Below are 7,711 nucleotides of genomic sequence, written 5' to 3' on the forward strand. Positions count from 1 at the left end.
CAGAAATGACCAGAAAGTTCATGCACATTAGCAGTTTCACAGGGTGAAAAAATTTGAAAACACCCCTGTCACTGAAACCTTGTTACAATGCATCTGAGCTCTCAGTATAGTTTTCTGCACCAGTACATACTTCACTTTACTAGACACCAAGGACCAAGAGCATCAGAGAGCTAATTAACTTCTCTGTCTAGAACAGGGCCTGTTGTTGTTTCACATGTACGTACAGGGCCTGGGGGTACATTATAGCCACTTAGTGTTCCTTATGCTCTTTTTTTTTTTTTTTTGTTTAATGGTAAAATTTTGAAGCTTGAAAAATATCTCCTGTGATGCATGATCACGTTTCCTCAGGACTTGAGGTGAAGCAGCAAATGACATATCTTCAGTTCAGTAAGGCTTACTGACACTATCCCATGAGACATTTTCATAAAGAATGAAAGAAACAAAGGCTAAGTGAAACTACTCAAGACTCAATGATGATCAAAAAACCTCAAAAATTCAAAGACTCAAAAACAGAAAGACTCAATGATCAAAAAAACTCAGAGTTATCAATTGCTTAAACTCACCCTAGAAAGACATATTGAGAAGGATCACTCAAGGGTCTGTTCTAGCTCTGGCACTACTCATTTTTGTTAATGATAGAATAGGGATTGCCTTTATAAAGTCTGAAAATAATACAAAAGTAGCGAGATGGAGCAAGGCTCAACACTGCAGCAGCTTCTTTGTAAAAATCAACAACTTTGGCAAATAACGTCATGGTGAAAAATCCACAAGACAGAAGACCAAAGCCTCAGAGGTGTTTGCGTTCTTCAGATGTGCTGATTTTAATGGGCAGCAAGTACCTGATAGCCAAAGCGGTAAATGTATTTAAGGTGTCTAACTCACATCGAAAGCCCTTGTGCCACAGGGAATTCGTGCCATTGAGGAGTTAAGCCTGAGGTCTTCTGTCCACCAAAAAGAGACAGCTAAGGTAGCTGCGTGGTAGGTAGCTCATTTGTGCCTTCACCCAGCCCCCCAAGCTGCCAACAGATCTAAGTCTCCACTTCCATTTGAATTCTGGTTTCTGTGAACTTCTAGTTTCGATTTCTGTGCCATTTATGCCATAAGCATAAATGTTTTGTTGACAACAAAACTGCTCTCCCGCCCAGTTGTCAGAGTTCCTAAGCTGATAATGAACCTGAGATGCATCTGGGGTGGGCTAAAGCTACAGGCATTTGTTGCTTAGACCATTACACAAAGTGTTACTCTAATTACTGGCGGAGCCCACAGGGGGGGAATAGCAGCTCACAGCCCAGTGCAAAATGGCAGTCCCTTGCTTCAGAGATCAAATTAGCAATTGGGTGTAGAGCAGAAGGGAAAACAGGCTGGGGGTAGGGAGTGAGGGTGGCGGGGGACTGGACAACACGCTGGTGGGAAAGGAGCCCTTGCTTTTCCTGTCTGATCCTAGCACCTCAGTTTTGTCCATGCAGCCCCAGAAAGCATCTTTAACCCCTCCAGGCTTGAAGAAGCTTTTATTTTTAGGAAAAAGAAGAAATAAATCAGTGCCATATGCAACTGTTTTAAGCAAAGACAAAAAAAAAAGAAAAAAGAAAAGAAAGAAAGGCTTATAAGATTTATAAGCAGTGCAAATCCAGGGTTATTCCTTCACTAATGGGGTTTGTCTGGTGTTACCAAAATCTGAGCCTGAGCCACTGGTTACTGGGAACACAATGGAATTTGAAGCCTAATTAACAAAAGAAATCCCTCCACCTGCCTTTAACCAGCACACATGTTTTCAATTGGGCTCACAGCCACAAGTGGCTAAAATTGTGCTAAACAACTCTATTCAAGAGCATGTGGCAGAAAAATAGCCCCCTGAGTCATGAGCCAGAGCCAGATGCTCAAGGGAGCACAACAATCAAAACAAGGCCATGCTCAGGGCTGCGGGTGAGGGGAAAGGGGAAGATAATTTTCCTAAGAGGAGACTTTAATGCCCCGCAGCCTGGTTAGCTGGCAGGCATTACCAGGCTTGTGGGAAGATGCTGGGGCTTGTGCTGGTGACCACGCCAGCAAGGAGTCAGGGGAACAAGCTTCTCCTTCCCCAAACCCTTGTATCCTCACTGTGTGCAGCCGGGACTCCCACACAGCCTCTTAGATGAAACCCATGCGCTCCCAAGTGGTGTGGCTGACTTCATGTCCCTGCACCTCGGTAGGTAATTCACAGGAAAATGTACAGCAAACATCCAGAAAAAGTAATAACAGGGCCAAGTCAGTGACTGTTCGCTTCTCAAAACGAAAGGGTTTCTGTCCCTTCTGAGGAAGACAGAAATCTGCCAGCCACCTGATGGTATCCCATGACCGTGGTTTGCTCAGCAGCGCTGTATGTTGACTGCCCCAAGTCTAGCTCATCAGATGCTCTTGGTGACAGACCGTAACAGCCTGCTACCTACTGTGACCCTGTATTAAAGGGCTCACAAGAATTACTGCTAGGCTGGAGTTGCTCCTCTTCTGTAGTTGAAATGCAAATGTAAGTAGCTAATTACAAGCTCTTTTCGTCCTTAGAAGGGAGCCTTTTAAGCTTGTCTCTGCTACTCACCAGCAAGCAGTTGCTTGCATTTTTTCTTATCTAAGAGGGGGAGAATGATAACATCACCTGAGGACCCTCCCCCCCCCCCAAAAAAAAAAAAACACACAAAAATAAAAAATTAAAAAAAAAAGGCCTCCCTAGCCAAACACCGCTGGTGTTATCAAAGCCAGCTCTGCCAAGGACCTTCTCTTCCCGACAGCACAGCCTGGGGAGTAACACCAGTCCTGTGCTGAAGCTGTGCACTGGAGAGGACGGAGCTGCACTGTGGCACCAGGAGCAGTCCTGCCCCAACCGTTACACAGTCACTCCAAGCATTACCTGGAATTCTTCCAGCTCTAATTTCTACCAGCAAATTAAAATAAGCTTTACTAACTTTAAGGTTGTTACACGTCTACCGGAATTAACCTTGCAATACATATTTCATTCAATAGCTATAGCCAAAAGCCAATCTGAAAGAATCTGCAGCTTCTGATACCATCACATATCTTTGTAAAGATGGAATTAGATTACTGCAGAGATACACACTCCACCATGCCTCAAACGCTGCAAACACACGGGTGGAGAGGCAGCCAACCCGCTAAGCAAATCCACTCCAAAGCCAAGCGGAGGGGAGCTGGGGATGCAGAAGGGCTGGGTTTCGCCTAGCCAAGTGCTTGAAAGCGACACTAGCTACGTGATCTGCCAATTCTGCCGGGGGCAAGTTTGGGATTCAGCCCAGCTTCTCAATAACCTCACACCATGCCAAGGAATCTCATGCATGCTGTGCTGCTAATCAACTGGCGTGGGTCCTGCTGGCTGCTCAGTCCCTGCCCTCACCTCCAGCTGGTGACAAGCACAGGGGCTCCTGGGATGCCAAGCCTGTACCCACCAAACCTACTTCCAGAACAGATTAGCAACCCTAGCTTTCTCCCCACAAAGGCTTCGTGTACCAGCAGGCCAGTCCGACCAAAGCAGGATTGCTGAGCCTTGTTTCCTGCTGTAAGAGGGGTATGTGCTGCATGGCAGCAAGAAAGCAGGGACATCAGTGACCATCCACCTTGGGCTCTCCTAGAATTTTTCTAGAAGTAGGTTTTCCCTTGGAAACATCTGCAGAGTCCCTTATAAAGATGACAGTCAAGTCATAACATTACCTACATCCTCAAATCCTCCATTCTTCTCCTTGCACTGTTGCTGATCGTGATCCAGCCAAGCCTACAGCCAAGCGATACCTGCCCTTTGATGTGGGGCATGGCTGGCAGCACCGACCAGAGTACAGATGGACAGAACGACAGCAGGCCAGGAGCAAAGTGCTGACCAGGCAGGATTAGCTGAAATATGAATTTGAGCACACGACTCATTCATGGGTGCAGATGGGAACACACCCTCCTGCTTGCAGAATGAAGCCGCCTGGAAGAAAGGTTTCCTGATAAGAAGAGGGTGATGACAGATCTAAGAAGGCAGAGACAAGAAGTCTAGGATTTAGAAAGAAGGGTCGGGATTAAAGGACTTGGAATAAGATGCTTGAGGAAAGTATAGCAAAGCACGGAGAGACAAAGGGAAAGAACAAGCGAGAAGAGAAGAACAGGATGAAGGGGAAGGACAGGGAGAAAGGAAAATGGGGAAGGTTTGGGGAGATATGTCAGCATCAACCAAGGAGAAAGGTAGTGCTTGTGTGGACTGGATGTGGAGGAGCACACATGGAGCACAGCAGCCCTGCTGGTAATGTGAAAAGGATGCCTTTCAGACACTGATGCCCAAATGCAAAAGCCTCTCTAAACCTCATCACCACCACCTGGGTCAAGCCATCTACCACTGGAAACCTGCCTGTGGATGAACCATAAAAGGGGATGTTCTGCTAGATTATTTTTAATGTCATGATTAACATCTGTTCTTAAGTGAGCTGAGCTATTGCAAAAGACTAGGGTTTCCTGGCAAAGCATAGAGCACCAGCTCTCTGGGCACAGAATGGACTTCTTGAGAATTTGTTTGTTTTGTCCCTAGTTGCTAAATCTGGGTTCACGACACCTCACCCCCACCCCTCCCCAAGCTTAAATAGGAAAGGTGAGGAAGGAAAATAGTTTTATTGCCTCTTGTTGCTTTGAATGCTGCAGAAATGGAGGGGTTGGGCCAGAGTCAAAGCACTGAACCTAAACAGACCTGACTTTTGCTTTGTATACTTGTATACAAATCGCATTAGAGCACAGGTCCATGTCTGGCTAGCAGGAGAAACAAATGACGCCTGGAAATAAGGAAGATGATGGTTTTGAAAATTTTAGGCTGGGATTTTTGACCTTACAGTGGAGACTTAGGTACACCATTCCCATTAATTTCAATGGATATCTAAATTCCCCAGTAGGCTTTGAATAACCTCAAAGTTAAATTCTTATTATTTTGGGATATTTCCTTTACTTGACCTAAGTTTGTCCTTTCACAGTGAAAAGAAAGAGGTGAAAGGAGTGTTCTGTGCTTTCCGTTCAAAAAGAGCTGTGCAAAGGCTTCCCTGCCGAAGTCTGTGGTGGTCATTGTCATGCTGCCTTCTCTCCCAAACACTCATCTCAAGCCCCCTGAACGCTATTTGCTTGCCATGTTGCTGACAGAGATTGTACAGATCGCTTGGGAGAGGACAGTAAATCATAACTATATGACAAGCTGCTTCTGACAGCACGTCCCTCTTGTCCTGTTCCTGCAGCCTTTTGGACTTTGTTTTATGTGTTTTTGTGGTCTGAAATATTCTATAAATCTCTTTGAACCTTTCAGAGCCTCCCTTTGTATCTCACTCACACAGTTCTGCAATTACCTATTGGACTGGGAAGGTCCAGAGCTGACAACTCACTTTTAGCCTGGCTGCAGTTACCGCACCATTTCACTAAGCAGCCAGCTCCTCATTAATTTTCTGTATTAAACTTTTACAAAGAAAAAAAATATTTGAGCAGCTATAGAAGATACATAAAGAGCTGACACACAAAACCTCAAGCTCAACACCTTTCCAACTGCAAAAACATCTCTACACTTCTGGTTATTTAAACAGAAGAGTTCTTCCTCAAAGAAAAGTAAACACTCAAAAATACGAGTTCTGTGAGGCAAAGCAGTTCACCTAGTACAGAGCAGGGACTGAAGATTTCAGCATTTTCACTCTAATTCAGCCTCTTCGTGCCCCCTTTTTTTTCCCTCTATAGGATATAGATACCATAGCAGAACTAATTCTCCTAGTTAAAAGGCATATTTTTCTTACAGATGTGTTTTTTCCTCAAGGAAAAAAATACGTACTTTGTTTGAAAAGTGAAAATGGGGATTGTACACTGAAAGGTGAGAGTTGGTTTGAGCACTTCTGTAGATAAAATTAGAAATGAAGAAAGTCCTTTCTCTGCTCTGCAGCTGACACCCACAGGTGATGTACACGTAAGGGTTTAATGCTAGTTTGTGCATGTGTCACCACAAGCTCCCAGCTCTCCATTTTGCATTAATGTGGCCAAGAAGGCCAACAGCATCCTGGCTTGTATAAGAAGCAGTGTGGCCAGCAGGTCTAGGGAGGTGATTGTCCCCCTGTACTCGGCTCTGGTGAGGCCGCACCTCGAGTACTGTGTTCAGTTTTGGGCCCCTCGCTACAAGAAGGACATGGAGGTGCTCGAGAGAGTCCAGAGAAGGGCAACGAAGCTGGTGAGGGGTCTGGAGAACAAGTCTTACGAGGAGCGGCTGAGGGAGCTGGGGCTGTTTAGCCTGGAGAAGAGGAGGCTCAGGGGCGACCTTATCACTCTCTATAGGTACCTTAAAGGAGGCTGTAGCGAGGTGGGGGTTGGTCTGTTCTCCTACGTGCCTGGTGACAGGATGAGGGGGAATGGGCTAAAGTTGCGCCAGGGGAGGTTTAGGTTGGATGTTAGGAAGAACTTCTTTACTGAAAGGGTTGTTAGGCATTGGGATGGACTGCCCAGGGAAGTGGCTGAGTCACCATCCATGGAGGTCTTTCAGACGTTTAGATGTAGCCCTTAGTGATATGGTTTAGTGGAGGACTTGTTAGTGTTAGGTCAGAGGTTGGACTGGGTGATCTTGGGGGTCTCTTCCAACCTAGACGATTCTGTGATTCTGTAATGTAAGTTCATCCCACAAGCTTATTGGCATGCAAATAAGATGTACACTAGCATCCAAGGCAGCTGAAATGGCTGAATTACACCAAAGGCAAATCCCAAACAGGCAGTAAAAAGTGGAGAAGGGTGCAAGGGTGAATGCAAGGGACAGCAAAGAAACAAAACGCAGGAAAAAGAGTGGCAAACAGTAGCAGGGGGACCATGTGAAGGATCGAGCATTGGCAACGCTAGAAATAACAAAGGTCAGATCCAGGGTCCACGAAGAATTAGACTTTCCATGGAAAGGGGAAGCAGCAAAGAAGTTAGAAAGGGAGCAGATGTTTTATGGCCAGAGATGACTGAGTAAGGAGAGGTATTTCTCTGCGTATGATCCTTTTGCTCTGTTTCATGTCGCTCGGGGAAGATACACAAGGAAGAGAGGCTGCTGAAATCTCCACCTGTCAGCAATACTGCCAAAACCTTCATCAGTCTTGCATGTTATATTCTCTCCCTGACACTCTAGGAGCAGGTGAGATTACTTTGTTCACCCTTATCACCCTGCGGAGTCAGCCCTACGATATGTCACCCACTGCCAGCCACTCCCTGTCCCCGTGCTGTCCCTGCCCCACCAATCCCCCAGCACACAAGGAGGACATGGAGCACACTGAACTACGAGCCGAGGGGGATAGTAAATACCTGCAAATCCCCAGCATCAATCCCCCTTTCTGCACCCACCCACCTTTATTCACCCACCACCACTGCACGTTATCCATCTGGCAGATGTAGCCACTGGGGGACACGATGGCAGGCAGGAAGGCTATCATGACCTAAACCCTACAGCACGTTTGTGATTGCTTGCAGAGGTTGGTAGTTCATCTCAAAGTCCTGCATCACAGATATGCTCCCACTCCTGTACACGGAGTAAAGGTGTGCAGCTGTTCAGGTCAGGCTGGTAACGCTGTGTCTCTGCCACAAGTAGGGAAGGAGGTACGAGACAGGAGGCCCTGTTACAAGAAAGGGAACTTTGGGGCTTAAAGCATGCAGCTTTTAGGACAATCAGCCTCAATTCCCAGCTCTGCTCTTGAGAAGAGTAGAGCACTGCCCTTAC

Source organism: Anser anser (assembly GCF_964211835.1).
Source record: "Anser anser genome assembly, chromosome: 7".
Taxonomy (NCBI): Eukaryota; Metazoa; Chordata; class Aves; order Anseriformes; family Anatidae; genus Anser; species Anser anser.